The sequence below is a fragment of the Ixodes scapularis genome, unplaced genomic scaffold (genome assembly GCF_016920785.2).
Source record: "Ixodes scapularis isolate PalLabHiFi unplaced genomic scaffold, ASM1692078v2 PGA_scaffold3__209_contigs__length_174095766, whole genome shotgun sequence".
In the NCBI taxonomy this organism is placed as follows: domain Eukaryota; kingdom Metazoa; phylum Arthropoda; class Arachnida; order Ixodida; family Ixodidae; genus Ixodes; species Ixodes scapularis.
This window is the reverse complement of record NW_024609868.1, coordinates 133,181,993-133,196,766: the sequence shown is the minus strand read 5'-3', so window position 1 is coordinate 133,196,766 and position 14,774 is coordinate 133,181,993. Positions and strand designations below refer to the sequence as shown.

Below are 14,774 nucleotides of genomic sequence, written 5' to 3'. Positions count from 1 at the left end.
ACGGGCGCGTTGAGACTTGTTGCCGCAGGCCCCGTCACGCAGGCGACGGTCCCGGACTCGTCGGGACTCGTTTCGCGCAGGCCCCGACAAGCGGACGACGGTCCCGGACTTGTCTTGACTCGTTTCCGCAGCGTTGAAACTCGGAAGAAGGTCGCCGAAGGTTCCATTCTTAACAGCCCCTCCGGGGCCAGGGAAACCTCGAATGGCCGGTGGTACTATCGCTGGCCTGAAGAGGTGCGCTTGGAGTAGGCCTTGAGAAGACGCTGCAGGCACTAAGCAAACTCCCAAACCTCTCACAACGGAGGCATCAGCGGAAACGTCCCCCACAACACCACGCCACACCGCAGTCAAACGCTCGGAATCCGCCAGAGACCCGCCAGACTGGATTACGGATTACCAAAATTTGCCAAAACAATGCAATTTAAAACCTTAGGACAATTTCGGGTATCGAGACCCGCTGTCGCCAAAGCAAAACTCATTTTTCCAAAGAGGTCACTATGAACAAAATACAAAAAGACAAAACTTCGCAATTTGTGAGGTCATTTTGGGGTTTTAACGAAGTGTCCCCACTTTGATCCTCATTCCCGTGGATGACGAAAACCTCTGAGATCATCCCTACTCTTTTTGGTGATATCAGAAAAATCTGCTCAACCCATCGACATTGCTGTTAAATTTGCCTTTCCTCTTTCTTACGCTGAAGTCATAGTGATCGATTTTCACGTGATTTCTAGACGTGAAAATGCGGTCCTTATAGCGCCGATAAAACAATCCGCCTTTTTCATGCCCCGTCACATTGGTCCTAGCAATCTCCTGAGCTGTACCGCGAAACCCTGACACACTAGGGTCGCTCTTCTGCTCGACTGTCAAAGACACTCTGTCTACTCGTAACAGAGGACCAAAGTTATGTGACGCCGGAACTACGAGAGATCTTTTAATGATCCCGTCTTCCTCCGCCTTTTCCGCCGGCGCGTTGGGACGGCGTACGCTCTCTAGTGCTACGAGGTCGGGCTGTTCTACAACCCGGACCCCCCTCATTCCGTTTCTCTGTCTCCAACTCTGGGAGTGCTTGCTCCCCGTCAGCTGCCTTTCGCTCTGGATCATTCGTTAACAAAGGGGGGAGCTGACGCGATTTGGACCTCGTACATGACTGATCTAGTCCTCCTCCCAGTTGTAGACCACTTTCGCGCAGCAGGAAATCTGACCGGTTAGAAAACAAATAGGGATACTCCAACGGGACTGTTTGCGAGACAGCCGCCTCTGTCACTAGCTCTCCGAACGGGCCAGTTATGCTTACTCTCGCCATAGGCAGACAGACACTGTGCTTCTCGAGCAGCTGCTTGATCCAAACTACCTTTCCAGTAAAGTCGGATGTCGTCACATAAGACGGATGAACAACGTCCATCGTCGCTGCACTGTCCCGAAGCACCCTGCACGGCTTTCCGTTTACCTGGAGCTCGTGAAGATAGGGACGAAGAAGCTCCAGGTCCTTGTCACTACCGCTCACGTACGAGAACACAACCCGCGGTTTGTTACACCTGGCCGCTGTGTGTCCCGGCTCCTGACAGTTGTAGCACAGGAACGGCTTCCTTGCCTCGAACAGCCCTTTTTGGCTTTTCCGTGCCTCGTCTCCGTTCGAGGGATCTCCGTTCGAGGGATCTTCGCTCTTTTCTGGGACCTTTTGTCCTGTTTCTGGCTTCTCGGGCCTGTTTTCTCGCGAGCCGTTTCCCTGTTGGAAGGGCTTGCGCTGATCGCTCCGGCCGAGTTCGCTTTCCTCTCCGCTCAGCTTTCTACGCGTTGCGTACTCTTCGGCTAGCTCAGCGGCCCTTTCGACAGAGTCGACTCCTACCCTGTCCTGCACCCAGAGCTTGACTGACTGCGGAATGCTACGAAAGAACTGTTCGAGGCACACACACTCGACTACCTTGTCTCGGCTTTCGTACACTTCCTCGCTCTTCAACCATTCTATCAAGTTGGTTTTAAGCCCGTACGCGAATTCCGAGTAGCCCTCGCTGCTCTTTTTGGATGCGTTTCTAAACCTTTGACGGAATGCCTCGGCAGAAAGGCGATACCGCTTCAAAAGGCTCGACTTCACCTTGTCGTAGTCGTCCGCGTCTCTAGTACTCAGGCGCGCGACAACCTCTGCAGCCTCACAGGGCAACAAAGTCAAAAGCCGTTGCGGCCACGTTTCTGGGGCGAAGCTCAACTTCTCACATGTCCTCTCAAAGTTAACTAAGAATAGGCCCACGTCTTCCCCAACTTTAAACGGCTGCAGGAGCTTCTTCATTTGATACGACTCGGCCTCACTTGCTCGTACCGGAGTCCCAACTCTACTGTTCTGCGAGTTTAATCGCTGTTGTTCAATTTCGAGCTCTAGCCTTTTTAGCGCTCGTTCCTCTCTTGCTGCAGCCTGCTCCTGTTCTCGTTCCTCTTTCGCTGCAGCCTGCGCTCGTTCCTCTCTTGCTGCAGCCTGCGCTCGTTCCTCTCTTGCTGCAGCCTCACTTTTAGCGTTCTGAAGTAATTCCCACGCAATTTTAATATCCTCTGCTTCCGCGCTCTCTGAAATTGCTTTACTGATCTCAGATTTCTTCATCTTTTGCTCCACCTCCACACCCAATTCTTCACATAAACAGAGTAAATCTGTTCTCAGTAACCTCATTAGATCCATGATCGCTGCTTCTTAGCTTTGGCTTTGTTCTAAAACTTGTCGCGAGGTTGTACAAAAACCTAGCGCACGAGTCAAACACTAAGGATTCCCAGCAGTTCAAAATTAATTACCCATAATCTGAAGCCTGGCGAATCTCAAAGCAAAGTCCAAACGCTCACCCACAGATGTAGCACGATGTCGCATGGTCCGATCCCAACCGCTGCCAACCAGTTGTTCGAGGCGGGGTTTAGGCCGCACGTCCGGAAGATTCCTGGCTCGAGACGACGTCCATTCCCCGAAGTGAGGAACCCAGGGGTTCAGTGGAGGTGGGAGACTTGGTAACGTAACGAACGGTTTAATTACATGGTAGAGATACAGTCGTCAAATCCGACAGAACAACGGAGCAGCCTCGCGCTCCGCCTTATATAGGGTCCGTTTCTCCCTCACTCCCCGCCAGGGCAGCCAGTGCGATGCAGCAACCCGCCGTCAAGTGCGACGTAGCCAAAGTTCTCCGCAGTTAGGCCATGCCTCTCTCCCTTTCCCGAGCGCACCAACCACCACGCACACACACACGTCCCGCTAACGTCACGGGCGCGTTGAGACTTGTTGCCGCAGGCCCCGTCACGCAGGCGACGGTCCCGGACTCGTCGGGACTCGTTTCGCGCAGGCCCCGACAAGCGGACGACGGTCCCGGACTTGTCTTGACTCGTTTCCGCAGCGTTGAAACTCGGAAGAAGGTCGCCGAAGGTTCCATTCTTAACAACGGTCAACGTTGGCATCCTTTTCTTTTGTCGGTCGGAGTTCCACTTGTTGCTTCTTAATCACTTCCGATTGTCGCGCAGCAGCGATGGCCTTCTGGAGGTCTAGATCAGGATCCAGTTGAAGTTTTTCTGAAGTCCTGCTGTCCCGAAGACCAACAATCAGCCTGTCGCGGATCAATTCTTCCTTCAGTGGTCCATAGTTGCACGTAGTGGCTAATCCATGGAGAGCAGTGACGTACTCCTCGACGGTTTCCGTCTCCAGTTGCGATCTTGTGTTGAACATGGCTCTCTCATACACCACGTTTCGACGAGGAATGAAGTAACGTTCGAAGTTCTCCATCACCATGTCGAAGTCTTGAGCCTCGGTGTCGGACAGCTTGAAGGTCTGTAAGACGTCTTCCGCTTGTGGTCCCATGATGTAAATGAGAGCGTCGACTTGGTGTGATGATGGTTGAGATGCCAGTCCTGATGCACTGTGGAAGCGCTTGAATCTCTTCTTCCACGCCGGCCATTCGTTAAATGTTGTAAAACTGAAGGCTTCGGGTGGCGAGATGCGAAAAGTTGCCGTTACCGTTTGTTCGGTAGCACCGTTGTCGGCAGAAGTTGAGGGCTTGTCCATTGTCCCTTCGTTTGTAGACGATCCTGCGCTATACTAATTATTAGTAGACTCGCGGAGCGATCCCACTTCTGACACCATGTTTCGTTTTACGTTCTTTTGCGAAGGGCACACATGGACAACCTTTCGTGCCGGAGTCAGACTGAAGACTGACTTCTCGTTTATTAAATCTAAAACGAAATAAAAGAAAGGCGCCTCTGGTACGGGGCGCTCAGGTTACGCGCGAAGCGGACGAACGGATGTTTAGATCTCGGGCTGCGCGCGAACGGTTCTTCTCGGTCGCTTTGGACTTTGGAGCTCGCTAGCGTCGGCGCGTCGGCGACCTCCATAACACCAGCCTCTGCTGCGTTGCGCTATGACAACGTAGCAGAGGTTGGTTGCACAATTTCTCCGCGGGCCTCGGTGCCGTCGGGGCCGAGATGCGGTCTGATGGTAAACCGAAACTTAAAAACCTGACGAATTTGTGCGGTTTTTCAGAAAGCCGTAAAATGATTTGCGTGCCTTCTATCGTTCTGCAATTTGTTGATTTGGTGTTTTTTGATGATTCTCAGCAATTTTCTAATTGAAACGATGCACTTAATCACAAAATTAAAAAAAGTTAATTACGCAAAAATAATTAACAAATTAATTATCGCGTACTTTAATAATTTTCCTAAATAGGCCCCTGACTCAAGACCAAAACGACACAGGTCTTTTCTTGTTGCCACGCGTAGTTTTTGTAATATCGAATTTGTCCACCTTTCGTGAAACACCCTGTCTTTATGTATTGACAGCTGCTCAGCAGGCCTGCATACAAACATAAGTAAATATTCCAGTGAACCGGGTCCATTGTCTGTCGACAGTAGAGGTAGTATTCGGAGAGCGCCAGCATAGGCGACATTGACTGTCTGTGTTGCAAATCTTAAGCATATAGAATGGCATGGGGGGACACCCCCTCACACTCTCCTAAGCACGAGTGGCCCAGTTACCGTTTCCGGAAGCTACTTTCTTGAAAGCTCAACTCAGGACGACCTACGTGACACAGAAGCTGTGCCTCAATCGCCTGAAACTCGCTACGGCCTTTCCAAGCATTTTGCGGTCCTACTTGGTGATGGGACATCCTGCTGCTCTTCGCCACCACGCTGCTTCTTGCTAGACTTTGCTGGTTAGTGACACGTCTCCTGCCGTTACGCCGCTCGTTTTCGGCAACCTACTTTGTGATCATTGACAACTTCCGAGTTCCCGTTCCTCTTGAGTAACTCTGCTCCAGCGTCACCCGCACTAACTTGAGTTGCAAGGGGTGATTCCAACGAGTGCAGCTCATGTACGTTACAAGCCAACGCCTGCTCAGGTAGATTCATTATGTCTTCTGAAGATACTGTCGCTATCATTTAGGCCAGGGCTGCTCGGGTATTGCACCGAACACATTTAATGCTATGACTTGTACAAAACTAGATGTCTGGACGTACAATATCTGCAGGCCTGGCAGTATTTCTAAATGCGCCATAAGATGGCAAGTACCGATCAATAATATTCTGCGAAACCTACTAAAGAGTGTGGTGTGTAACTGTAATTTAACAGAACGCGGAAGTGTCTTTAAGTATTTTGATTTACCTTCCTTCCAAATGTTGTTCGTGAATTCAGTAATTCGGAGGCACTTTTAAACTAAAGATTTAAAAAGAAAAAAAAAATTATGTTTTCTCGATTTCTCTGAGGTAGTCCTCGCCATGTTGTACCTCGTTTTTACACTCGCTACGGACAAGCTGCTCGTGATTTTTTTATGTTCCGAAATTATTTAATTCACTTCTTGGTGATATTTTTACGCTTACCTAAAAATACGACTAAAACATTCCTCATTGACTGGGCTCTACCTTAAATACTCGTTAATGTTTTCCTAAATTCATTTTTACCACCTTGTCGGAACCTTTTCATTTTACATGTATATATCTGTATAGTGTTTCTACCGGCTCACTGTTATTGCCTAACTTTGTCCGTGGCATGTATATATCTCCATATGTACACTCTATATGTATCTCTATGTGTGCCTGTACAGTGGCCCAATTTTTTAATAATATCAACCGAGCGTGTACCGCCGGGACGGCCAGCGCCGTGCCGCGGAGGCGTGCGGCGATATGGCAGAGATTAAGCTCGTGCGCACAAAGCCCTTTCTGGTGGGAGCGTCGTCTGCTAGGCTATTCCGTTGATCGCGCACAGCCCCTCCTCCGTAGCAAAAAATTGCAAGGCGCTTGCAATGTCGAAGATCATCGCCGATAAGCCTCTCCTCTTGGAATGCGTTCCTGTATAATCCCGAGTGTTGTTGCTACATCCCTTTGCGTCATGCCGCCCATCGGCATTCTCACGACACGTTCCCGTGTTTCTATTGGCATTCGAGGAGGCATAAGAATGTGCGCGCGCCCACTGGTCGAAGAAAAGTGTGACTACCCAGCTACATAGGCTTAATGACGACAGCAACAACGCAGTTGATAATACAAAACGCCAAGCGGAAACCTTGTCTGTACTACATTTTACTTTCCGTTGTACCGCAGCCGACGCTACGAGCCATCTTGGCCAGTCCGTCGCTAAAAGTGTGTCACGTTGCCTTCCCGTTGGGTACAACTGCACGTGGAAACATGATGTCACACGGCAGGGTGAAAGCGCTGGATTGGTTTGATGGTTCGTAGCATTGCTGGCGGGTATATAGTTTAATGCGTCGTTGAATTTAGTTGTCGCGTCACCGTATTTTTCATTTCTGCAGGTGCTCACAAAGCGAACACAAACACAAAATAAACACAAACATTGAACTCGAGTGCGGTCAACGAAATAGCCTACCAGACGACGCTCGCAACGGACAGAACTTAGTGCGCACGCGCCTAATTTCTCCCGTGACGCTGCATTTTTCCGCGGCACAGCGCTGGCCGTCCCGCCCGTCGACGCTCGCTTGATATTATTAAAAAATTGGGCCACTGTACATATGTATATCGTGTTTCTACCGGTCCAATGTGATTGACTATCTCTATCCACGCCATGTAGAAAGCGACTGACTGCCTGCGACTGACTGCCTGTGCTGGTGGATCTGTGTTACTTTGTTAACTATAGTCGGCGACAGGTCAAGAACGAAGTGGAAGCTCCTCCCACCTCTTTCCACTTTAGTAGAGCGAACGCTGGAGAGGAGGCGACCTCCTCTATCATCGTTCGCTGCGCTCAAGTGGAAAGGGTGGGACGAGATTCCTATTCGTTCTTGGCCTGTTACAGACTATAGCTGCCTCTCCCGGGTCATGGGTCGAAACCCTACTTTGGCTTTGACGGGCCCGAAAGTATCGGAAAGAAACATAAAAGCGATAAATTAATAATAATAAAAATAATATTTAATAATATAATTATTATTATCATTTGTATTATTGCTATTATGAGTCTTCACTAAGGCGCATGTTTACGCATTTGACATTCGCTCCTTAGCGCCCCCAAGGGGTGATAGAATCCCGTAAATAATAAAAATACTCCGGTTTTTTGGAGTTTGTTCATTCGCTCGGTTGATCTAAAGCATGATTTCAAAGTGAACAAAACTGGAAGACAGCGAATGATGTCCAACTGAGGGACAGGAAGGGGAGTGGGAGGGGTTGGGGGGGGGGGGAATGCGGGCCAGAATCTTTTATGTACCCGCCTTGGGAGGAGATGACGTCCCTCATTCGTCGAGGGAGAGTTTGGAACCACGCCGCCGGCAGCTGGTCATCTAATCCCAACTTCTATCATTCGAGACTCAGTGCAACCTATAGTGTCTCTTTTGAAGAGTCCTTTAGGTTCCATTTGACGAGTGTTCCCTGCAAGACACGTTCTCAATGACGCTCAAGTCCGCGCCACCCGGCGGCCATGGCAGCTGGCAGAATGCCGATTCCTCAAGAAAGTCCTTGACCTTCTCTGCACAGTCGACGGTTCTCTTTTAGCTCCATGCTGGAGCTAAAAGAGAACCGTCCGGGAATGGTTCGTCTAAGACGTATGGAAACAAGACCTCTCGCAGTATTTCGGCATATTTCGAGACCGTAAATTACCCCTTAATCCTGTGATGGCGTTCCAGTCCGCTGCTCGATATAGCGCCCCAGACGCGAACAGATGAGCGGCCACTGGCGGCTACCGTCTGAACGTAAGGAGCGTCATATCGGAAATCATAAACACGGACAGTGAACAGATATGCTGAAATGAATCTAACGTAGCATATGGAAATGAAATTGATCTCACCTGCACTTGGCCGGCCTCCACACTTGAGGCTTCTGGTCCCAGCTGCTACCGAAGCTCGACTCGTCAGTGGATATGCTTCCACTCTGGATGGTTCCACGCCATATGCGCCTCCGCAAGTAGAAGTCGGGCACTGTTGTGGTAGATAATGAGCCGGGGCTTCTGGCATGCGACACAACATCGCAACCCAGCGTCTCTAATTCTATGTCGCATAGTTGACGCAAATGCCGAAAGCTTAAGGGAGCTTTTTACCTCTCTGGCATTCATGAACGGATCATCAGCGTCACACCCGACGATATTCAAATCGTCCTCTTCGGAAGTCGCACGTGGGGGCGATCCACGTGGGGCATCTTCTAGATGTCTTTTGTCGCGATATGCTTGAATGATGTGATTGATTGCGGAGAACGAAACAATTGTCGAAATTGGCAATTTCTTTTTGGGAATGGCTTGCACTTGAGAGTAATACTATTCGTGTCCGGTCTTCAAATGGGCCTCTTGGCGACATGGCCAGTCGTAGGATTATGCGGTGCTTTTCCTTCCTAAACGTTTCGCTGTGCAGCTACGACAAGGCAGCTGAATCAAATGACCAATAACTTACGTTTTCGGCAGTCATTCATCCAACGCCGAGTGCAAAGATCGAGATAAGAGCAGATTGCCTGACCGGCAGAACTGCTGTGGTGTTGCCGGTCCAGCTGCTATATCAGCCTTGAACAAGCGGGCTCCATTGTTTGGACTGTTCCATTGCGTACCACGTCATGTGGCCGCTTTTGTCGGCTGCCACCAGGATAGCGCTCCCACGAGATTAACCACGGCTCGCGTGTTCTAAATAAGTTTTCTGACCTCTGTACGTATGCACCACGTTACACAAGTTTATTTTTAGGAAACACTGTGCCCCCTGAGAAGAGAGGCGTTCTTTCATTTGGAATTATGAAGTTCTGAATGGGGATAAATAAAACCATCGCGGGGCGACTGCGGAACAGCGATCCCGGATGAAATCACGCTAACCGCTTCGGCGGGTTCGAATGCCTTTTGCACCGGCTGTCCGCAACACTCTACACTACATAAATGAATAGAAACAAGTGTGGGAACACCCGATGTATTTATTGATCCCAGAACATGAAATAAATAAAACACTATACTCCGTTTCACCTTACGGATTACCGCTCGGAAACGGCAACCTATCGGAGTCAATCCAATTCCGCGCATGTCCCACGTATGACCCTCGGGAAGGGCACAGCAACACTTAGTCACGCGTTACGTTTAAGTATCCTGTTTAAATATAGTGACGACAAGGGGGAAAGCAGCTTACTTGGTAGCACTTTCCCTGGAGCCTGGTCGGAGGTGATCGACAGAGCTCATCGGCCATACGCGTAAAAAGCTTCAGGTGCCAAGGAGGAGCCTTCGAAAGTCTAGCCGATTTTCTATTTTTCTCTATCCCCCTGGCGCAAAGAAGTGGTATAACCAAGACACTTACAGTTTTGATTGAACTACTCACTGGTTTTACAAAACAGGTGGGCTGTTTTAAGGCGGTCCGCCACGCCGATGTGCGGTGTGAACAGGTTCGTATAGCGCTTCGCTCAAACAGGACGGCAATTTGATCAAAGCTGCGAAGAGTCTGACCAAACCTTTGAGTGTTTTGATCAGCCTGGGGAGAACTTTGTCTGTACAGCTAAGCAAATTTTCGAACCGCTTGCCGGTATGATTGAACAGATACCGGTATAGTTGAACGAGTGCCGCTATCAACCTGTTCGAATTCCAAACTTTTTATTTTATTGGGTAGGGTGTGCATGCACGAGAACATTGTTTGAAATTAAATACCCGTTCTTGTCTTGTTAATGCGGTTTATACTCCTACACTGAATTGCGACGTAATAGAAAAACAACTTTTGAGAACCGTAGGCACGCCTTTGTCATTCGCAGCCTTGTACTTTTCCTGCTTGCTTTGGAAACAATGCACAATTCACCGAAACCGGCAAGGCAGCTGTGGGGAAGGCGATGTGTTTTCGTTTGCAGCTGCTTTACTGCTCAAATGAACTTATACATCGCATGCAGAAGGCACAACATGTCTTACAGAATAATGCTTTTCGAGCAGGAATTTCTACTTAAAAAAATAATTGTTTTTAAATGCGTGTAACGCTATGTCCGGCACGAAATGTGTATTTAAAATCAAATAAGGTTTAACCGTGCGTTTTTCTAATATATCAATATCGCTTAGAAATATTAATAAACGCTTCACAGAAGGGGTGCTTCAACTATACTTTCATTCGTTTTCAATATTCGGCTTGGCAAAAATTGTTAATATATTGAACACAATCAGCCCCATTCAGAAAGTGTCCGGAAGAGTTATAATAAAATGGTGTGACGACCGCAAGTGGGAAGGACCGGGCGGGTAGAAACGTGCAGTTGTGCTGCTACCGTTTACGTGGCTCATAAAAAGAGTAAAAATCTCGCCCCTTTGTTTCAATAGCAAAGGCAAAGGCAGAGGCTACACAAAATGTGATGTGATAGTCTAAAGAAACTCGAAACACAGGTGCAGGAGGAATGGCGGAAATCGCATCAATGTTAGCTTTGCCGAAATAATTGGACGCGACTTGGCTAGGGTCCGCGAGCTGCGTTCTGCCTGCTATATCTCCTCCTGCGAAGAGCGGCACCTACCTGGCTGAGGGGGGCGCTCGATTGTTGGCTGTGTGGACAAGCTCTAAGCTTATCCAGTCAGACCCATGGCTTGGCTCTACGCGATACCGTTTTCTGCTGCAACGGGAAGACGGCGAAAACCGCACTCACTGCCTAAATGTTCCGACAGCGAGAGGTGACTCACCACTGAAGGAGAAATTTTAAGCAGTGCTGTACAACCGATTAAGTGGGGTTTTTGACGAAAACCAGGGAGTGATGATTGCACAAGTGCAGCCGCACAGACTTGCAGCTAAACCATCCTAACTATACGATTGGTTTGGTGGGCTGATTTTTATCCCCAGACAGATTGCCGGGAATTTCGGAGGTAAAATCGGCTTGGAAGACGGATCCCATTCTTGATTTAGAAACAAGGCCGTACGAGTACCAGTATATTGTCACGAATTACAAAGAATGAGGAGGCGAATAACTGAAAGTACCAAACCTTTAATGGGGCGAACTTGTGCCCAAAACAAACGAAGACAAGGTTAGCGTTGCAGGCGTCGATATCGGCGAAACAGCAAGATAAAGAACTGGGGGAAACTGACTCCGGCTCGCCACGGGGAGCCCCTATGTACCCTCGTTGGTTTCTGGAACATTCGGCGTAGAGCATTCGGTGCGTAGAATATTCGAAACTCGATTAGACGAGAATGTTTTTGAACTTACGAGAAGGCCAAGTTGAAAGAATAGACAAACGACAGTCAGATGACTGGAATCGAACCTACACATTCCGCTTGACAGTCAAGTGCGGTGACCACTCGGCAACGCACACGCCCTCTTGCCGACGCGGGTGGCAATATTTACATGATGACATGCAAATGTAGGCGGGAAAATACGGACCTGCAAACGCGGAAATAATCTTTTCTAAGGTCAGTCTCACACCTTGATTGCCAGAAATAGACGTTTCAACGTCGGTTATATCTATACTCGTTCGATACCTAAATAGACTGTAATGCAAATTATATCGTAAATAATTTAAGAAGGCTTCCAGAGTGCGACACACATAGATGAAATGCCCGTAGGCAACCCTAACGGCGGGCTATGCGTATAATTATCGTACAGTTTACTATGCAAGAATCCGAAATGGCTGCCCCGATAGTCATGATGATGATGATGACGACGATGAAAGTGACGATAACCTTGCAGTTGTTCCCCTTTGAAAAAGGCGGGTTTGAATTGGGTTCATGCAAGCCGTCTAAACGGGCCCCTGGAGACCATGTTTAACTTCTAAGCTGGGCTGTCTGCCAGTTTTGCTCGCCTGCTGTCATCGGGTTTTCGCGTAACGCCTCAAGGAGCGAGAGGGGGCTCAGATGTTGTGGGCCGTTGTTTAGGATGCAGCTTCCAATAAAAACAAACATGCACACAACTACAATAATGCTGATTAGCGCCCCAGTAACCGATATATAGCCACAGCAGTCTCGCGGCTCCTTCTGCCATAAAGAGGTTCTACGCCACACCACTCTCTCTCCCCTATATTGGTGCTGCCCTCGAACACGATTACGACCAGCCCAACGCCAATTTGCGTCGTAAGGCTGCTCCAAAATATCACACAGGTGTGTTTCAGCTACTCTAAAGAGTGTTATGCCGTCAGCCTCCACTTCACCAAAGAGCTCTTTCCATTTTTGCTTACTTCACAGCCCGGATTTTTATGAAACCCACCACTTCCGTAACTAGTCCACCGACTTTTTTCTCCCCAATTTGCCACCCATATGTTTTATCTTCACGCCCCTGTCCCTCACCCTGCTTTTTAGAGGTGTCCTCACTGTTTACTCCACTAATTCTGCCCCCCCCCCCCCCCCCTCCTATGCTGGTCCACAGCATCTGGTATTATTATGGACAAGTCGTGTGGGGAAGGCAGCACTAGCAGGCGCTTCTCGAAGAATCGCTCTGACAATGGGAGCGTTCAAAATTCAGAGGGGCAATCCAACACACATCTAGATTAATCAAGGCAGGTAAATATCCTCGTCCTTTTTCATGAAATATCGTCATGGTCTGATAGCGGCCGCTTACACATTGAACCCGATACAGATAAAAAGCGCCAATCGATGCGTTGATTGGACACGAGACCCAGTCGAAAGCTGCCGTATCACTCGTCTTCAATCTCTGTCTTTGCTTTGTTTCACTGCGATAATGCCGAAAATCTTGCCCGTAGGCTTTGATCTTTCTTGGTGGTGTTGAGCAACCCGGCCTCGTTTCGTTTGGTACAAACATGTGCTGAGGTTGGAATAGGTTAATCCCCGGACGGTAGTTCAGTGCGGCGTGAGTGACTTGCGTAGCATCTGTCGGCTGCAGTGAGAAAAACGCCCGGATCAGCTATATTTCCGGTACTAAGTAATGAGCTTGCTAGCCCCGCCCAAGCTTTGTCCTAGCGTTTCTTGTAGCGGTGCATCTTATTTTTTGTCTCAGCTTCATTTGTCTGGAGTGGAAGTAGGTGGTGCCCAGATGCGTCGCTTCGATGGTGTGCACGGCTATGACGAATGCGCCATCGTTTCGAAGGGCTGCACATCAGCGAGGCGAGGGGTATGAATGAAATTGTGCGCCACGGTATAGTTCGGAAACGAAGCTTGGAAGTTTTGGTACCGTGGAAACCTATTATTCCTTTTCTTCGCAAACGCCACCAGGCGCTGCTCCAGTCCTTGACATCCCAGCGCACTTCCGGATCGTAAAAAATAATAAACAAAGCCCACCTTAACAACCCTGCTTGAAACGCCGAGGAAACATCTAACAACCAGTTTTCCAGGCGCACGTCAAAAGAATCAAGAAACGCGAGATCGGTTCAAGTTCGTCCAATATTTTTGTAAACTATTTTGTCTTCTCCAAGTTGTGAAACGGCCTGAGGCCCGCTACATCTCCACTTTGTTGTCCGTGTAGCATTAACGATGCCACGTTTTTTTTTTTGTGCAGCAGTAATTTGTGGCATAATTCTGGTAGAAAATATTCGTAATGGATTACTTTAGTTACTTGTTATATTTTAAAAATATTGACATAATGCAAAAACGGAAGTAGTAGGAGCAGTCAATTGAGCAGCATAAAGATAGCAAGTTCAACCAAATAGAAAACATATTCAAGAGGAGAATCACCGAAAAGAAAATATAACGTTTTGCATGACCGGTCACTGGAATCATTAAAAAAACAAAACGTGCAAAACACATACAAATTTCCGAAAAGCAAAGATTCAGAAGACAATGCTGATTAGGCGTTTCTTCTTGATCTTCTAGCGGAGGTAGATGCTGCTACTGAGCATCCGCGCAGCTATCTTTGTCTCCAGAATTCTAAGGATCAATTCCCGTCGCCGTCAGCTAGCGGGATGACGGGTGTGGTTGCAGCTTTCGTTGACTTCCCAGTTCACAGGGGAACGGAGTGCATGTACAATCATTTTATTTAATACAATATTTTATTTTTACAAAACCACCATAACGCGGGCGTATGAAAAATAAAAAGTGGTGTGTGCAATACATTGTTGAATACATCAAAATTGGTTCTGTCGTTTCCTAGATAAGTGTAGGGCGAAAAGTAACGTGAAAGTAATTCGTAACGTAATGAGTAGACTAATCCTTTGCTTTTCAGCGAAGGTAATATGTAACGGTAATCCTTTACATTAGAGACTCGGTAATTTTTAAGTGTAATCCATTACACATTTCAAGTAGCGAGGATAAGTCTGGACATAAGCAAGCTCGGCAAGGCTTGCAAAGACTGCGCAACCTGAACTCGCTAGGGACGCAAGCAGCAGTTCATGTTTGTAAACAACAAAAGGGTCTACTCATGAACTCTAGGAAACATCGTCTTAGCGAAGTTCCGGAGGTCAATAGGAACGGCTCAGCTACTCCTCGTAACAATGCTGCTAACTCCAGTCGTTTAATTACAGATACAGATTA

General features: G+C 48.3%; 1 pseudogene; it reads right to left on the bottom strand.

The window, feature by feature from the left end:
• Window positions 1-1,152: 1,152 nt before the first annotated feature.
• LOC120849813 lies at window positions 1,153-2,464 on the bottom strand (annotated as a pseudogene).
• Window positions 2,465-14,774: the final 12,310 nt, after the last annotated feature.